Here is a 19,682-nt window from a genome sequence, read left to right on the forward strand (position 1 = left end):
CACATCTCAGGTTGGTGCAAAGCAGTAACCCGAGATGAGATTCTCCTTGAAATAGCCGCTTTGAGTGTTCGTGCTCATTCCGGAGTCAGAAGGAATAACCAGGGGTTTAATTTTTAAAGACCTCCTGTTGGAGCTATCTCCAACATAAGGAAACAAGCACAACTGAAAGAGAGTGGCTTGGATTAATTAAGGACATTATCACTTGCTCTGTTTAATTACCTCCTAACAGCCCTTCCCAAACTGCCGTCAGAAGACATTAACAAGTGGGCTCAGAAAAAACAAAAAGGGAAGGGTCGAATGATTTTACGAAATGCCCTTTCTTTGAGATTTATAACTCACATTAACCTGTTAAAGACTCCAGTGAGTCCTGAAGCTGAGAATCCCACGTAAATGCATTACCTGGGAGGACACCTCGGAGGACGGCTCTGGATTCAGGCACACCTGGGCTTTAATCTCAACTCTGACACCAACTGTGTTGTCTTGGGCACGTTGCTTTAACCTCTCTCTGCCTCAGTTTCCTCATCTGTGAAATGGGGATAATAGCCTTGCAGGATTTGCCTGTCTCAGCGAGTTCTTATGATGCAGGTGCATCTCCTGACACAGTTCCTAAACGTGGCAAGGGCTTTGAAGGTATTGATTATTTTCCAGCCTTGTTTGACTACATTAACCTCTAGATCTACCACACCTGGGCAAAGCAGTGGCCAGTGAAGGGATGTGACAGCTCTGCCTCAAGGGTTAAAAGAGAAGACCCTTTAGGCGACACCCTTCTTACAGGCTTATAACAGGATATTTGATGAATAACTGTTTAGCATGTAGGAAGTCTAGACTCTAGGCCATGGGGTGAGCAAACTGAACGTGATCCCTAGCCACGCGGAACTTAGAGTCAAGTGTGGTTCCATTGATAACCCATAAGTCCCTTCCAGGAGCCACTAGCCATGTGCTCCAGGCAGATGAAAGTTCAGTTTCTCCCGGCCAAGCTCTGAATATCACAGGCAAACACCTCTAAAGCCAGGACAGGCCCCAGGCTAAGAAACAAAGGGCTATCGGCATCCTTGACTCTGGGCCCATCATTTCAGAGGAAGCTGGTGGCAGCTACCCCCGGAAGAGGACAAACAGCCTGCAGAGGACGTGATTCTGGTCAAAGCTGTAGGCTCCAGAGCTCATTAGCACCGAGCACTGGGAAGCCTTCCAGCCCCAGGGTCCCTGATGCTGTTCACAAGGCCTACCAAGTTGCCAGAAAGACTCCTCTGATCCTAGCACAGATCATGGAAAGGTCCTGCTTTCTTGGCCTCTAACTGCTTAATCAATAATAGCTTCAGAAAGGGAGAGAGAGAGACAGGCAGCAGGAGAGGCAGGTCCCCTTCTCCCTGTCTCCTGCCACCCCCCTCCCTCTGGGATGCTGAAAATAGCCTAATTAGATTGTCCCCCTGCCTGGGTACCATGGAGATGGCAAGCACAGAGGCTGTCACAGCACTCACACACCCTTTTGAAAGTTGTCTCTCCTCCCTGTCTGGCCGTGGCTGGCTGATGGAGACACAGGACCCAGCACTACAGGACCAGGGAGGAGGGGCTGTAGCAAGGTAGCAGTGATGGGCAAGCAATGTAAGTATCAAGCAGAATGCTTACAAAAGCATTGAGGAAGTTCCCCTGCAGGCCCTTTATGATGCTGTGGCTAAAGGCAGCCCTAACTAAGCCCCACCTCCTTCTCTGTGACCTCGTTGTTTCATCTAAAACACTTAGCAAGCACTTCCCGGCAACGTGTAGAGGGTAGCTTGTTTCGTACCAGGGTACCAGAAGTTTCTCATTATTTATTTGAAATGAAAAGCGTGTGCATCCTTGTCCAGTTGTTTGGTCTCATCCCCCACACTCTCCCTCCCCACTCTCTGTGCTAAGGCCACGCTGGGGGTCTTCCTACACCTCCATCATACAAGCTCAGCCTGATCTCAGGGCCCTTGCACTCGCTGTTCCCTCTGTCCGGAACTCTCTTCCCCCAAATCTTCCCATGGCTGATTCCTCCTCATCATTCCATTCTCCTCTCCCAGGTCACTTCTGCAGAGAGGGCCACCTGAACACCTAAGGTAGCCCCACCTTCTCACCCCAGGGTCATTCTCTGTAATATTATTCTGTGTCATTTCTCCTTAGACATGTTCACTCTCTAAGTGAAATAAGCCAGACACAGAAAGATAAATATTGTGTGATTTCACTTATATGTGGAATCTTTAAAAAGAAGGAAAAAAAAGGGCTGGGCATAGTAGTTCACACCTGTAATCCCAGCTCTTTAAGAGACCAAGGTGGGTGGATCACATGAGGTCAGGGATTTGAGACTAGCCTGGTCAATATGGCAAAACCCTGCCTCTACTAAAAATACAAAAATTAACCAGGCATGGTGGCACATACCTGTAGTTCCAGCTACTCGGGAGGCTGAGGCATGAAAATCGCCTGAACCTGGGAAACGGAGGTTGCAGTGAGTGGAGATCATGCCACTGCATTCCAGCCTGAGCAACAGAGCAAGACTCCTTCTCAAAAAAGAAAAACAAAAAAAGTCAAAGGCCGGGCGTAGTGGCTCACGCCTGTAATCTCAGCACTTTGGGAGGCCGAGGTGGGTGGATCACAAGGTCAGGAGATCGAGACCATCCTGGTTAACACAGTGAAACCCCGTCTCTACTAAAAATGCAAAAAATTAGCCGGGCGTGGCTAATTTTTGGGCGCCTGTAGTCCCAGCTACTTGGGAGGCTGAGGCAGGAGAATGGCATGAACCCGGGAGGCGAAGCTTGCAGTGAGCCGCGATCATGCCACTGCACTCCAGCCTGTGCGACAGAGCAACACTCCATCTCAAAAAAAAAAAAAAAAAAAAAAGTCAAATATACAGAGATAGAGGTTACCAGGGATGGGTGGGAGGAGGAAATGAGGAGATGTGGGTAAAGGATACAAAATAGCAGATATGTAGGATGAACAAGTCTAGAGATCTAAACATGAGGACTGTGGTTACTAATAGTGTAGTGTATTGGGGATTTGTGCTAAATGAGATTTATTATATATATCTATCTGCTCTTGCCAGAAAAAAAAATGAGTGCTAATATGAGATGATGGCTATGTGAATTTGCTTCACTATAGTAACTATTTTACTATCTACATGCATCCCATAACATCATGTTTTATCCCTTAAATATACACAATAAAATTTATTTTTTAAGAAATCAAAAAAAAAAAGAAAGGTTCACTGTCTAAAATCATCTTTTGTGTGTGTTTACCACTTGCCCACCTGCGCAAGAACGTAAACTCCATTACAACAGGCTCTTTGTCTCTCTGGTTCACTGCTGCCTGTACTAGCTGCTCAATAAAAATATTTGTGGAAGATATTAGCAAGAATATCGGAGAGGAAGGATCCCATTCAGAAACTTGGCAAGAATATGTATTTAACTAGCTTTTTTTATTATTATTATTTGAGACAGTCTCACTTTCTCGCCCAGGCTGGAGTGCTGTGGCGCAATTTTGGCTTACTACAACCTCTACTTCCTGGATTCAAGCGATTATTGTGCCTCAGCCTCCCGAGTAGCTGGGATTATAGGCACCTGCCACCATGCCTGGCTAATTTTTGTATTTTTAGTAGAGACAGGGTTTCATCATGTTGGCCAGATTGGTCTCGAACTCCTGACTTCAGGAGTTCAAGGTGGTCTGCCTGCCTCGGCCTCTCAAAGTGCTGGGATTACAGTCATGAACCACCACACCCAACTGTTATTTAACTAGCATTTTCCAAAAGCCAGATACTCAGTGTAGAGGAATTCTGATTCCAGTAGTACCTGATGGTAAGATTTTAAAGGTTAATGAGAAAAAGACCTATGATGCTGCTGATTCTGATTGTCTGCTTTTATGATTCTACGTACCTGAGATCTCAGCTAAAATTCTATGTCTATTATTTTCATGATTCAACATGTCAAGTATCCTAAGAGACAGTTTTAAGTCTAAGAATCTATAACACTAATGATTCTGAAGCTACGATTCTCTAAGTCCAAGATACTGTTGGTTTAAGCACAATATCCTATTGCTGGGGGCGGGAGGTTTTAACATGCAGACTCAGGAACCAATTTGAACCATTAATGATTTTGTTTGATGTCCTTAATGCCAACCTGCAAAGAGGTTTTATTTTTTAGTTAATTTATTGCCAGTATTTAAAATTTGGAAGGTTTCATCTTTTTAAAATTGGAGTTCTGGCTTCTCATTTTTTTTCTTTTTTTGAGACAAGATTTTGGTCTGTCACCCAGGCTAAATGCAGAGGCACAATCATAGCTTGCTGCAGTCTCAACCTCCTGGGCTCAAGCGACCCTCCTGCCTCAGCCTCCTAAGTAGCTGGGACCACAGGTGTATACCACCACAACCAGCTAATTTTTTTAGTATTATTATTATTTTTATTTGACTGTAGAGCTGGATCTCTCTATATTACCCAGGCTGGTGTCAAACTCCTGACCTCAAGTGATCCTCCTGCCTCAGCCTCCCAAAGTGCTGGGATTACAGGTGTGAGCCACTATGCCTGGCCTTCTATTTTTTTCACAAAAAGGAAAAACAGGCAATGCCAAGCCCTCACTCCCACCAGGCCATGATAGGCTGCAGCTGGGCACTGCCTCCTCCAGGCAGGGCATCTGCAGAGCTGTTGATCGTCCCAAATCTGGGTTTTTCACTGCTCTCCTTGGCTGCTTGACCCTTGCAGGCATTTGAGTTTGCAGCCTTGGATATGAGGCTTCTGGGATCCTGTGATTTTTGAATCTAAGTTTTAGTGTGTGTTTGAGACTCTTGCAAACCCTGACTACAAATCAGTAAAGCTACAGAAGAGAATCTGCCACTGTAGTAGCTGCAGCCAGATTTCTCGGAGGCTTCTGGTTCTGGCTATTGGCCCTTTCACCTTCCCCACATCCCCAGAGTGTTGAAAATAAGTGAGGAAGGGCAGGGGAAATGGAGGAGGAAATGAGATAATTCCAGAATGGAGACCTTCCTGAAAATCAAGATGCCTCCAAGGCTATGATCCTGAGCAAGGCGTGTGCATTCTTATCTCCGTGCCTTTGCTCCGGCTGACCCACCTTCCTGAATGTCCTTCCCAATCCCTTCCAGTCATTCAAAACCTGGATCAAATCTCACCACCTCTACAAGCCACAGTGGTTCTGAAGCCAGCTCAAAGCCAGACTGCCTGGAGTCGACGACTCCCAGCTCCTCCGCGTACAGCTAAGAAAATCTGTGCTTAAACTTTCTGTGCTCCACTTTACTTCCTTGTTGGTAAATCCGGTTTAAAACAGGGCCCGCCATGAGTTGTTGAGATGTTTAAATTAAAAAAAAGAAACACACACACACTCTCTCTCTTAGAACAGAGTCTAGAACATAACAAATGTTCATGAAGTGCTAGCTTTTGTCACTCTCCATCCCCTATGGAGTCCTTCTCCCCTGGTTGACAAAGTCTTTGGAACTGTGGATTCTTGTTTGTAAGCTATCTTATGTTGCCCACGTACTGTTTTATGGATATTGTATATTCATTGTATTACACTCAGTTAGTCAGTCATCAAACATTTCTTAAGGCACTGGATTAGTCTGTTCTCACATTGCTATAAAGACATACTTAAGACTGGGTAATTTATGAAGACAAAAGTTTTAATTGACGGACAGTTCTGTATGGCTGGAAAGGCCTCAGGAAACTTACTGTCATGGTGGAAAGCAAAGGGGAAGCAAGGCACATCTTACGAGGTGCCAGGAGAGGGGGTGAGAGAGAGAGAAAAAGAGAGAGAGAGAGAGAGAGAGAGAGAAGGGGGAAGCCCCGGACACTTATCAAACAACCAGATCTCGTGAGAACTCACTCACTATCATGAGGACAGCATGGGGGAAACTGGCCCCATGATCCAATTACCTCCTACCAGGTCCCTCCCTCAACACGTGAGAATTACAATTCAAGATGAGATTTGGCTGGGGACTGAGGGCCAAACCATATCAGACACTGTCTTACTTGGGTTCCCACAGAAGCAGACTTTGAGACAAAGATTTGAGTGCAATGGTTTATTTTGGAGATGATCCCAGGAAGCCCCAGGTTAGGAGTGGGGATGTGATGTGGGGGAAGAGTGTATTCATGAACATGTTACCACTGTCACAACGGGACACATTCACATTGTGGACCTCTGGAAGAGGGTGTAAAAAAAAATCTGAGTCATCCCACCCAAGGAGTAAGGGTGCCAGGCTATTAATCCACCAATGTCTATTCTTATTTGATATATTTTTAACCTGTTATTTACCCACCAATGTTCCCTAGAGCATTAACTCCCTGGCGCTTCCATTATTCCCCATTCATATCCCAAACAAGCTCTTATGGCTGAAGAAAACCGTCAGGCAGAGAGTCACAGAGGCTTACAGTAGAAAGCCTGCAGCTGGTTTAGGAGAGTAGAAGAAATAAGGTAGAGCACCAATAGTGTCCGCTATAGTCACCTACAAGTGCAAGGCCCTGGGAATACTAAAACCCTGCCCCTTCCATTGTAGGATAAAAAAAGGAAGGAATGTAAACAAGTGCAGGAGCAAAGAGAGATGACAGGGCACAAGAGGGGTGTGAGGGTGGAAGAGGCCAGTTCTACACAAGAGTATTTAAGAAACAGCTGCATAGAAGAAAGACAGGCATAAGCAAAGGGTTTCAGGCTGACATAGGCAGGCATGCTGAAGGAACAGTGAGCAAATCTGCATGGGCCATGTGAGAATTGAGGCTGGGGAGTTAGAGAGGGATGGTTCATGATGGGCCCTGTAGGTTGTATAAAAAGGCTTGAGTTCTCACCCTAGGATCATGGGAGGCCCTCAGGTTTTTCAGTAATGGAAAAATGTGACGTGGTTGGGATCCTAGATTCCTCTGGCGGCAGGGGAGAGATAAGTTGCAGTGGAGAGATAAGTTGGAAGGGAGACCAATATGGCGGCCACAGGCAAGGAGTAAAGAGCACTTGTGAAAAGAGGGTGGGGGAAAAAGAGGCTGTAGGAGATGTGTGAGATATGGAAACTTCAGGACTAGGGGCCTATTGGGGGTGGGAGGTTGGGAAAGAGGGAGGAGCCTAGGGTGAGTTCCCCATCTCTGGTTTGGGAAACTGGATATTAGGAAGAGCCATCTCCTGAGCCTTATAACACAGGAGAAAAGGAGGTACAGAGTGGGAGATAATGAATGTCCCTTTGGACATCTAACAGAATGTCAAGTCCAGAGGTCAAGCGAGAGAGTTTAGAGTGGGAGGTTGAAGTTCCTAGAGAACAACGAGTTAGTCTGTGTTATACGTTGTATTATCTCTAGTATCTAGAATAGACTGGCACATGAATAGAATCCATGGATATCTATGGAATTATTCATTTAACCAGTGAATAATTTGGGGGCTCAACAGCATTGATAGGACCCTGAAGCAGCAGGTATGCAGAAGGTGTGGAGGGTGACCAAAAGAGAGCTGAAGATACCCACAGTTAGGGACAGGTTAGAGAGAAGTAGCCTGAGCTGAATGGTCAGAGAGGTTGAAGAGAAACGGCACAGAAAGTAGAGCATGAAAACCAAGGGTGGGGAATGGGGGGTGAACTTCAGTGATCAGAGAGTGGACAATGGTGTCAAACACAAGGTGTAGCCAGGCAGGCTGCAGGAGGGTACAAGAGAATCAGTGATGGATGTCCATTTCCCCCTAATCAGCTGTGAACTTCTCAAGGCAGATTCACAGTCTTGTTATCATAATGTCTAATACAGTTCATTTTCTCATTTCTTTGCTCACTTGTCCATCCAGCAAATATTTGCTAAGCACCTATTGTGAGCCAGGCATTGTGCAAGATTCTGGCAATACAATAACGAACAAGATAGATAACATCTGATGAATAAGTGAATAAATGAAGTCCCCAGGTGACTTGCAATGTCCTTGGAGACAGAGTCTCTGTGTCTTGCTTCACTGGCATCCTCTTTGTCCTCAGTCACAAGTTGGAGAGACAGAGAACGTGCTTGATAAATACTGTCACAGGTTGGCTAGCATGTTGATAGGTGGCAGTGGATGGAGACCCTTCTCCTCCCCCTAGACTCTTTCCCCACTGCCCATCGCTCCTGATTTGACCTGTCCTGTTTCAGATTTAGAAGACAAGGAACAGGTGCTTAGAGAAACTGCAGCCACCCAGGTTGCTGAGGTCACTCTGGCCCCTTCCTTTGGGGCAGAAGAAAAGAATCTGGCAGGCATATTTTTCTCTCCTTCAAATCATGCAAATGCTCACATGTGAGTCTCTTCTTTGCACAGATGATATGTTAGCTAATAAAAGCTCATCTGAAGTCAGTCTCTCAGAGCGTGCGCGTGTGTGTGTGCGTGCGCGCATGCTTCACTGCCCATCTGTAGCCCAAGCTGCAGGGACACACATGCCTTTGTGGGTGACTTTGCAATCGAAAAGGACTCCAACATTCTGTGCTCAACTCTCCGAAATAAGAGCCTCCCACTGCTTCAGACCTTCCCCTGCTCATACGCCGAGGTCACCCAAGAACCGCCATGTGGCTGCAATGCCTTTCTTAGCAGGCAGCAGCCCCTAGAATGTCGATGTCCAAGGAGCAAAGTGTCTGTCTGTTGTGAACACCTCTCTTTACCCTCGCCAATATTCACTCCCACGTCTCCTCCCCTACTCTCCAGCCATGTGGTTGGGCAAGGTCAATACCGATGCCCAGTTTCAGGGATTGGTGGGTTGGCACATGTCCCAGACTTGGCCAATCAGAAGGTCCCACTGGCCTGAGCGATAGAGGCAGGGATGAGAAAGTACCCATATTTTCCTGGTAAGAGTCAATCCAAGGACCCTCATGGGAACCAGTAAGCAAGAGAAGCTTGCTTTCTAGAAGCAAAAGGAAGAAAATTCCGGATGTAAATCCCACCTCTGCCATCACTTACTGACTGTGTGACCTTGAGCAAATTATTTAACTTCTCTGAGCCTCATTTTCCTCATAGGTAAAATGAGCATCCATCCATGTGGTGTTTGCAAGATGACCTGGCACATAGTAGGTGCCTCATAAATGTTGGTTGCCCTTCACTCATACCCCAGCATCTTCTATATTTCCGTAGCAGCTGATCTCATCAGTCTTATCACCCTCCAAAAGTATCTGGGATTTACAGGTGCCCACCACCGCGTTCAGCTAATTTTTCTTCAGTATTTTTAGTAGAGACAGGGTTTCTACCACTGACTTGGCTTCAGGCTGGTCTTGAACTGTCTCACCTCAGGTGATCTGCCCGCCTTCAGCCGTACCTCAAAATGAGCTGAGTGATTACAGGCGTGAGTCCACCGACACCTAGCGGACACCTGTTTCTTTTATCACCATGTATGTCTATCCCACCTCTGGGCTCAACGGTCATCATTATGTAACCCAGAGATCCAGGAGACATTCTTGACCCCTCTATCTCCCACCCTCATAGACCAAAGCATCATAGCCAGATCTCTTTGTAAAATGTAAATCTGATCAAATCATTCCCTCGCTTAAAGCCTTCCAATGGCTTCCTAGCGCTTTTAGAATAAAATCAAAACTCCTTACCTTCACTCAAAAAGAGAGCATGAATCGATCCTGCCCACTTCTGTGGCCTCACCATTGGCTATGCTTCTAGCTCTGACTTTGGAGATATTTAACACACTGATCTGGCCCTCAAGCAACCTGAATTCTAGTTCCTCCGCTGCCACAGGCTCACTATTGAGGCTTGACTACATCATGTCCCTTTTTTTGGATCCCAGTAAAATGGACAAGTTAGTCACTAGGGACATTTCCAGATCTGTTAAAAGTCAGACTTTTCCCTATATCCCCTTTGAGGTAGGCTTAAAGAAGAGACCCCCCTCTTGCCCCCTGCAGTCCTCAAACACCTCCTAAACAGGTAGAAAGTGGAGTGTAAAGAATCTGCCAACTGCCTCCACCCTGACATCCTCTCCCTTCTCTATTTCTTGCTGGACCCAATACATTGGTTCACCCAGGACATCTCTGTAATAGAAGTTGTAAAGAAAGCACCCCCAACACATAGCTTGTCCTAGGCTCATTAATTAGTCCTGTCACCCAGAATATTATGAATGTTGTAACTTATTATTATTAATCATTATTATTATTATTATTTTGAGACAGAGTCTCACTCTGTCGCCCAGGTTGGAGTGCAGCGGCGTGATCTCAGCTCACTGCAACCTCCGCCTCCTGGCTTCAAGCGATTCTCCTGGCTCAGCCTCCTGAGTAGCTGGGATTACAGGCACACACCACCATGCCTGGCTAATTTTTGTATTTTTATTAGAGATATGGTTTCACCATACTAGTCAGGCTGGTCTGGAACTCCTGACCTTAGGTGATCCACCCACTTCTGCCTCCCAAAATGCTGGGATTACAGGCATGAGTCACCGGCCCAGCCTGTAACTTATCATTATTTGTTGTTGTTAGTGGTGGTTGCAGGTAGCTTTTATGTCCTCTGCCCTATAATGGAACTTTTCATGCCCACTGAGCAGGTTGAGTTTTTGCGCATGGCCAAAACAACTAATTCTTGGAAATACACCAGCATTTGAAAAGTTTGGAATCCCAGCGAGCTTAGGAAAACAGTGTAGGAGAGTAGAACAAAGTCTCTGAGGGCAGAGAGATCCAGGTCTAAATCTGGACTTGGCCATTTTCTAACTTATATAACCTGGAGAAAAATAGATCATGTTTTCCCCTTGCCTTGAAACACGTCCATGGTTCCCCAGTGACTTAGGGCTGAGGTCCCAAGTCACTCCCATGGCGTACAAGACCTGCAGAGTCTGACCCTTGCCTACTGCTCTAGACCATTTTGCACCAACCCTCCTCTCTCTCACTCTGTGTCAGCCACACTGGCCTTCTTTCCCCTGAAATATTTCCCACTTTGAAGTTTCTGCACATGTTGTTCCCTCCAAATGGAATGTGCTCCCCTTGCCAACGCCAATTATTCCTTCAGGTTTCAGCTCAGGATATCATCTTAAGGAAGCTTTTTTTTGATGGCCTTCCCATCTCTAATGTTCAGCCTCGTGTCCCTCTTAGATGCATTCATAGCAACCTCTAATTCTATTTCTGCAGCATAAAGCATTGTTGTAATTAAATACTTGCTTCACAATGCAACTTTGAGCCTAACTTTCTACTCTAGCAAGCTCCATGAAGATAGGAACTGGCTGGGCATGGTGGCTCACACCTGTAATCCTAACACTTTGGGAGGGCAAGGCGGGCAGATCACCTGAGGTCAGGAGTCCCAGACCAGCCTGGCCAACACCAGGAAACCTCATCTCTATGAAAAATACAAAAATTAGCCCGGTGCGGTGGTGCCCATCTGTAATCCCAGCTACTCGGGAGGCTGAGACAGGAGAATTGCTTGAGCCCTGGGGGTGAAGGCTGCAGTGAGCCGAGATCACACCATTGCACTGCAGCCTGGGCAACAGAGTGAGACTGTCTCAAAAAACAAAAACAAAAAAAGACAGTAGCCAATGACTGTCTCACATTGCAATGCCAGATCTTAGCACAGTGTCTGGCATATCAAGTTTTATGAATTAAATAAATAACTGATTATGCGACTTAACTTCCTGGAGCCGTCGCTTGTGGACAACGAGGATAATCATGACTAACTCCTAGGATGGTTGCAGGGACAAGCAGTGAAATTCTGCAGGCTTTTATTACCATGCCTGGCACATGTTAAGGGATCAATAAAAGGTCACTGTTTAGGGATTTAGAGTGTGGTGTTTACAAGCCTGTCTCTGCCAGTTAGTAGCCATGTGACATTAAACACGTGACACCTCTCTGATCATCCAGACTTTTGTGAGAACTAAATGAGATCTTTTATGTAAAGGTCCTGGCATATCACAGGCATTTTATAAGGCACAAATGTTATTGCTGTAAGTCAGGTGAGTGTTTTCAATCACCAGGGAGTTTTATCAAGCACTGATGCCAGGCCCTATTCCAGGCCAATTAAATCCATTTTTCTAGGCATTGGTATTTTATTTTTCCAACATTTTTACATGAAATTTTTAAGCTTATATAACAGTTGAAAGGTTTTTACAGCAAACACTCAATACACATGACCTAATTTTTACATTTAACATTTTATTATTTTTTATCACCTATTTATTCATCTACTCTCCCTTCTACCCACTCATCAATCCATATTGATTTTTTATGCATTTCAAAGTAAATTGCAGACATCAGTGTATTTTCCCTTAAGTATGTCAGCATGCTTATCGTTTCGTTAACTAGCGTTCAATACCTGTTTACATTCTTTTCTTCTGAGGTAAAATTTGTTGAGAATGTAAGACACAAATATTAGGAATACTATTTTATGAGTTTAACATTGCATATACATGAGTATAACATTGCATATCAAGATATAGAACATTCACATCAGTCCAGAAGGCTTTTATGCCATTCCTCATTCAATCTGCATCCCCGTTCCCTAGAATCAACCACTGTTTGATTTTTTTTCTACCATAGATTAGTTTGGGGCATTGCAATTTTAAATTCTCTAGAGGAGATTCTTTGTGAAGTCAACATTCAGAACCAAAGGTCTAGGTAAATGTATCCCAGGAGGTCTCAGGAGAGGGGAAGAAACATCAGGAGTAACAGATAGGCTCCCCCCCATCCTTAGTCAAAGGAATCTCAGGATACACCAGCCAGTTGAGGAGAGGGAGGAGCAGGTCCGTGGACCCTGCCAGCCCGTAATTATTGTGGCCATCTGGAGTCTGTGCCACAAGTCAACAAGAAAGTTGCATCTCAAAAAGAAGCCACCTGGCTAGGCACGGTGGCTCACGCCTGTAATCCCAGCACTTTGGGAGGCCAAGGCAGGCAGATCACCTGATGTCAGGAGTTTGAAACTAGCCTGGCCAACATGGTGAAACCCCAACTCTACTAAAAATACAAAAATTAGTCAGGCATGGTGGTGGGTGCCTGTAGTCCCAGCTACTTCGAAGGGTGAGGCAGGAGAATTGCTTGAACCTGGGATGTGAAGGTTGCAGTGAGCCAAGATCACGCCACTGTACTCCAACCTGGGTGACAGAGTGAGACTCCATCTCAAACAAAGAAAGAAAGAACCAGCCCAAGATGAGGGCAGTTGCCTGACCCCTCTCTGGCTATTTTCATCTCCCAGCTGTCCAGGAACAAGCTTTATTTTTGAAATTGTAGCCTCTCAGTCTTATACAGCTTGTTCCAAGTGTCTGAGTTTAGATGCCAAGACGGTAAATAAGAGTCCTAACAATCATTATGGCAGCTGCTCATGCTTGAATGCTTACCATGCACCAGGCACTCTGGGAAGCCATCCCCATGCGTCATCCCCTGTAGCCCTCTTATCAGACACTGTCAGTGCCCCATCAGGCTCCTGGGGACCCCTTCTGCCTGCAGATGTGGATGCTTCTGCTACAGGCTGACACCTGCAATCGTCCTTGGGGCCATTGGAGCCACCTTGTTCAGACATTCCAGGGAGTTTCTCCTCCCAATCTGCAGTAGCCCAGAGCCAGTGACCAACTGACATAAAGATAAGAGTTTGGTTCCTTTCCTCAAGGTGGAACAAACTCTGAGATACAATTTACACTCCAGAACTGTGCACAGGATCAGTCTGAGGCTAGTCTCCACCTAAAACCACATCATTGTTTAGTCTCCCCTTCCCTATCCTTGCTTTCCTTATTTCCTCACAGTTTCTCCCAAAGGGCAGCTCCCTTAATAAATCACCTGCATAAGAATCTCCAACTCAGGCTTTGTTATCCCATTTTAGAGATGGGGAAATCAGGCCCAGAGAATTGAAGCAGCTTGTCCCCAGTCACCAAGCTAGAACTCAAGGGACCTGAATTTGGTTTCAGGGACATCTGACTCTAAACCTTTGACGTGAATGCTAAGTGTTCCTAATTCATAGAAAAGCCATGAGAATTAAATGACACTTATGCATAAAAAAGACTTATAGTGATAGAGAAATAAATATAAGGGAGTCAAATTGTTATTCCCAATAGATGAGAAATTCAAGACAATGGCAGACTGTTTAGGCTGTTTACCAAAACCCATTTCTCTTTTTCCCATGCACATAGCTGAATAACTACATTTCCCAGCTTCCATTGCCCTCTGTATGGCCATGTGACTAGTTCTGGCCAATGGAATGTGAGAGAAAGTGATATTGGACACTTGCGGGAAAGGACATTGCGGGAAGCAGGAGTATATCCTCCATGTTCATCTTCCTGCTGGCTGTAGGAAGGTAACCTTGAGGCACTAATACCACAGTTCCCAAACTACATGTCAACATACGCTGTCGAGGCATCACCACAAACTCACCCTGGTGCCATAGGTTATTTTAGGTTTTGGGGGGATACACAGCAACATCTATCAGGCCCCATGCAACCTGCTAGCTCAAGGTAATTTAGGGCTTCACATTAATCACTATGTTCTTTTCAATGATGTCATATCTTTGCAAAGCTGAGTATTTGGCAGTTGTTAAGATAAAAACCAAGTATAGTAGATTCTCATTATCTACAGAGTCTGTATTTGTGAATTCACCTACTCACCAAAATTTATTCATAACCCCCAAATCAATACTCTTGTGTTTTCAAAGTCATCTATGAACATGTGCAGAGCAGTCTGAAAAAAGTCTGAACCACACAATGTGCCCATTGTCAGCCAAGGTCAAACAAGGTGTCCCTTTGCCTCCTTGTTTCAGCTCTCAAACTGTAAACAGGTGTCCGTTTCATGGACTATTTAGTGCCAGGTTTTTTCCATTTTTGTTCTTTCTGTTGGTGATTTCACTGTTTAAAGCAGCCCCCACGTGTAGTGCTGCAGGGGTGTCTAGTCTAGTGTTCCTAAGCATGAGAAGGCTGTGATGTGCCTTGTAAAGAAAATACAGGTTAGGTAAGCTTTCTCCAGGCATGAGTTATAGTGCTACTGACTGTGAGTTCAGTGTTAATGAACCAATAATGTATACCAAATAAGGTGTCTTTAAACAGAAACACACATGAAATACATCAAAATACAGGTTATGTGTTGACTGGTTGACAAAAATGTAGGGACTAAGGGCTCACAGGAACCCAATCCTGTATTTCCTCTAAGAGCAATGGTTAGGGATTTGCTAACTCAGTGTTTGTGATGACCTTAGAAAATATATCTACCATGAATAATGAGAATCAACTGTACTTTATGAAGATCAATGTAGGCACTGAGTTGTTACAGACATAAATACTCATTAAGTTGTTTGAATCTAACTACTTAAAAATAACTTATTTTAAGCCTTGGCAATACAGTGAGACCTCATCTCTACCAAAAAAAAAGCAAAAATTAAAATTAGTCGAGCATGGGGGCCCATGCCTATAATCCTAGCTACTCAGGAGGCCGAGGCAGGAGGATCACTTGAGCCAGGAAAGTAGAGATTTCCATGAGCCATGATCACGCCACTGCACTCCAGCCTGGCCAACAGAATGAGACCTTGTCTAAATAAATAAAAATAAGTGATTTCTTTTGCAGAGGGTGCTATGGAAAACATCACAAAGACATTAGAGGTACCATGAACTCAAAGAAAGTTTGTGAACATTTACCCCAAGGGATGGTAGAGTTACATACCAAAAGGAGGCTGGGTCATGAATGATCACATCGGGAAAAGCTGTTTACCAACCAAGAACACGTGCCTTGAAGTGCCACATGAGCAAGAAACAAATGTCAACTGTCTTTGAGACATTACACAAGTTAGTGCTTATTTCTCTACAGTGGTACAGCCTACCTTAATTAATGCATGGACCTTCCAGGCTCCCTGAAGTAAACCTGATTCCCTATATGTTTCTCTTACTATCAGAGAGAACACGAAGCATAGTCCACCAACTAGGCGTGCTCAGCTCTAGAAAATATGATATTTGGGTGGCAGGATACATTATCCCAACAAATACATACTTAGCATTACTCTTTCTTATGTACAGGTACTGGGGACACAAGAGTGAATAAAATACAGACCCAGTCCATAGTTTTCTCTTCTGGTAGAAAGGAAGAGATAATCAAACACAATGCATTCTAGCCTAAGGTCTATGTAACGTGGTGTTTGGACAAGAAGGCACCATTTAAGCTGAGTCTTGAAAAATGCAAGCTTGTCAGGTGGGTGATTGTCTAGAGATACACCAGGCAGAACGAGTTATGTACAAATGTGTATACACAGATGTGAAGGGCCTCAGTGAGGGAGCACCATGAAGAGGTTTGGCAAAAGCTATGTGGTGAGGCCAGATGGGAAATCAGAGTCCGGATGATGAAGGGCCTTAAATTCCAGGTTAAGGCCGGGTATGGTGGCTCACACCTGAAATCCCAGCACTTTGGGAGGCTGAGGTGGATGGATCACCTGAGGTCAGGAGATCAAGACCAGCCTGGCCAACATGGTGAAACCCCATCTCTACAAAAATACAAAAATTAGCCAGGCGTGATGATGGGTCCCTGTAATCTCAGCTACTGGGGAGGCTAAGGCAGGAGAATTGCTTGAACCCGGGAGGTGGAGGTTGCAGTGAGCCGAGATCACACCATTGCATGCCAGCTTGGCCAACAGAGCGAGACTCTGTCTCAAACAAAAAAATCCAGGTGAAGCCTAAACTGGAAACATGTCAAATGTCATTAACAGGAGACTATATAGATAATTGCAGTGTACTACGGAATACTAACTCAGCAATAAAAGGAATGAATTACCAAGACAAACAGCAACATGGAAGAATTCAAAGATGTCCTGCCAAGCAAAGGAAGCCAGGCACAAAGGGCTACATGTGCTGTGACTCCATATATGGGATGTTCAGGACCATGCAAAACTATTCTGTGGTGGAAGAAATCAGAACAGTGGTTACCTCTGAGGGATGGGTGGGGCTGAATGAGAAGCAGCATGAGGGAATTTGCAGGGTGATGAAAATGCTCTTCCTCTTGATAGAGGAGTTGGTTGCAGGGCTATATGCATCTTTCAAAACTTATTGATTTATATGCTTAAGATATGTGCATCTCACTGTATGTAAATTATACTGATGAAAACAAGTTCTAGCCTAAGGACTTGGCAGTTGGGGGCTGCAGAAGTGAGTTTCATGCAAGCTGAGTGGTTTTATTCCCCAGAGGACTTGGGTGCCTTATATAAAGCTAATTTTGGCAGCCATCTTTTTCAAATTTTCTTAGCCACGAAGCTTTTTTTTTTTTAAATTAAAATATTATTCACCATTCCAAAATACCAGACCTAAAGGAAGCTGTTCTGTTTGAAGTACAGATAAGAAATTGAAGGCCCCTTGGAGGCTCTACCCTCAAGGTCTCCCCTTCAATTCTATTGCACCCCTGAGACACATCCAAAGACCCTAAGGACCCATAGATCCCAGGTTAAAAACCACTGATCCAACAGAGCCAGCAGGACTCCTGAGTTCAGTTGCACAGTTGCACACTGCACAAATCCAGACTACGGTATGAATCATAGCAGTGGAGACGTGCAATGTGGTTACCCTGGGGGTCATGCTGGTAAAGTGGGCAAGTCAGCAAGTCAAGCTGACCTGGGAAAGATGATAAGTGGTAACAAGCACTCAGCCAGAGCATCAGGCTCGGGAGGGTGTGCTGGGGCCCTGTGCCAAACTGAGGAACACAGCCCTGTTTAACGGGGACAGCTGCTACTCACCTCCAGCTGATGGTTGCTACGTGGGAAAATGGGCTTGGCGCTGCCAGATCTTCACATTTTTTTTCTTCAAGAGAAGCCAAAAATCTGGATCTTATGTAAAGCCTCTCGGTTTTTCAATGTTGCAAATTAATTTAATTTGAAAAAAACACATTGTGTAGCTCAAATCAAACATATCTGCCAGACAAATCCACCTTCTAGGCCACCAATTTGCAACTTTTGGTTGTAGACTGTCATCAAAAAGCATCTGAGTTTTCGGCAACAAATAAAAAGAGGCACGTGTACATCGCCCCTTTGTGTCCTGGATCCAGGAAGCTGAGCTGTCTGCTTTCTGAGAGCAAAGAGACTTCATTTACACCCTCCTTCAATTTCCAGGGAATTATGCAACCAGCATTACCAGGGATATAGGCACGAATCACAACTCAAGAAGCACCACCAGAGTCGTGGGTACGTCCATGCTTGGAGTGGAGTGACCACTATTACGAAAGCAGGAATTTCAAGACTTTCGTACATGCATCTCGACCTCAAGCCTCTCAAGAGAGGCACCACTTAAATGGATAAATGGGAGAAAACTGCCTAATTAAAATCATCTGAAGGCACAATTGTCTTTATAAATAAATACCTAGAAATGAATGCAAACATGTTTTGATCTTATTGTCTTAAAACTTTTCTATTGTAGGATTACTTTGAGAAATCCTCTGAGGCTTAGGGACCTTAACAGTGGGAAGGTGGAAGGAAATTCAGAAGCCAAGCACATCTTTTCTGCTGGGCTGAATGCCAGATGAACATTCAAAAGACACTCTTGTTTGGATTTGAGACATCCCTCCTCAGGCCCATGTCTCTCAAAGTGTGGTCTATAGAACCCCATCATTGAATCACCAAGAAGAATCTTAAAATATAAATTCTTGAGTTCTACCGGAAGCCTACTGAGTCAGCCTCTCCATGGGTGTGGCCAAGGCACCTGCTTTCTCGGCAAGCACTAATACACATTAAAGTTCAAGAAGTACCAGTCCAAATAGCTAAAAAGAACGAATAAGACCTGCTGTTTGACAGCTCAGTGGGGTGACTGTAGTCAATAACAACTTAATTGTACATTTTAAACTAATTAAAAGAGTGTAAATGAATTGTTGGTAATGCAAAGGATAAATACTTGAGGGGATGCATTCCCCATTTACCTTGACGTGATTTTTACACCTTGCACACATGTTTCAAAACATCTCATGTACCCCATAAATATAGATACCTACTGTGTACCCATAAAAAGTAAAAGTTTAAAAAAATTAATTAATTTTTTTATTTTCAAAAAAGAAATACTGGGCCAGGTGCAGTGGCTCACGCCTGTAATCCCAACACTTTAGGAAGCTGAGGCGGGTGGATCACAAGGTGAGGAGATGGAGACCATCCTGGCTAACATGGTGAAACCCTGTCTCTACTAAAAATACAAAAAAAAAAAAAATTAGCCGGACGCGGTGGCGGGCGCCTGTAGTCCCAGCTACTCAAGAGGATGAGGCAGGAGAATGGCGTGAACCCGGTAGACGGAGTTTGCAGTGAGTCGAGATTGCGCCACTGCGCTCCAGCCTGGGTGATAGAGCAAGACTCCGTCAAAAAAAAAAAAAGAAAAGAGAGAGAGAGAAAGAGAAAGAGAGAGAGAGAAAGAAAGAAAGAAAGAAAGAAAAGAGAGAAAAAAAGAAAGAAAGAAAGAAAAGAAAAGAAAAGAAAAGAAAGAAAAGAAGGAAGGAAAGAAAGGAAGGAAGGAAGGAAGGAAGGAAGGAAGGAAGGAAGGAAGGAAGGAAGGAAGGAAGGAAGGAAGGGAAGAGAAAGAAGGAAAGGCAGGCAGGCCCAAGTAAGCTTATCCACTCCTGTGGCTTTGAATATTGTTTACATGAGCTGAAAAGCATATCTTTATCCCAGAACTCATACATTCATCTGTGGACTTGATACCTCCACTTGAACACCTCACAGGTATCTCAGATTGACAAGACTAAAACTGAACTCTAGATCTTCTTAATCATAGTAAGTGGAACCTCTATCCACCCAGCTGCCTATACCAAAGATATGGACATCCTTGCCACCTCCATTTTCCTCACCCATCACATC

General features: G+C 44.6%; 1 protein-coding gene and 1 long non-coding RNA gene across 6 annotated transcripts in view; both read right to left on the reverse strand.

The window, feature by feature from the left end:
• Positions 1-2,248, reverse strand: part of LOC103880330 — a 50,389-nt gene extending 48,141 nt beyond the window's left edge. For all 4 annotated transcript variants that reach the window (XR_004179844.1, XR_004179843.1, XR_004179842.1 and 1 more), the window contains exons 1-2: positions 1,483-2,248; positions 400-523 (exon numbers count right to left, since the gene is read on the reverse strand). This is a non-coding gene — a long non-coding RNA (uncharacterized LOC103880330). The remainder of the gene's footprint in view (positions 1-399; positions 524-1,482) is intronic.
• SHISA9 (shisa family member 9) overlaps positions 1-19,682 on the reverse strand; it is a 337,726-nt gene that overhangs the window by 222,966 nt on the left and 95,078 nt on the right. The window lies entirely within an intron of this gene.

This window comes from Papio anubis, chromosome 18, assembly GCF_008728515.1.
Source record: "Papio anubis isolate 15944 chromosome 18, Panubis1.0, whole genome shotgun sequence".
In the NCBI taxonomy this organism is placed as follows: Eukaryota; Metazoa; Chordata; class Mammalia; order Primates; family Cercopithecidae; genus Papio; species Papio anubis.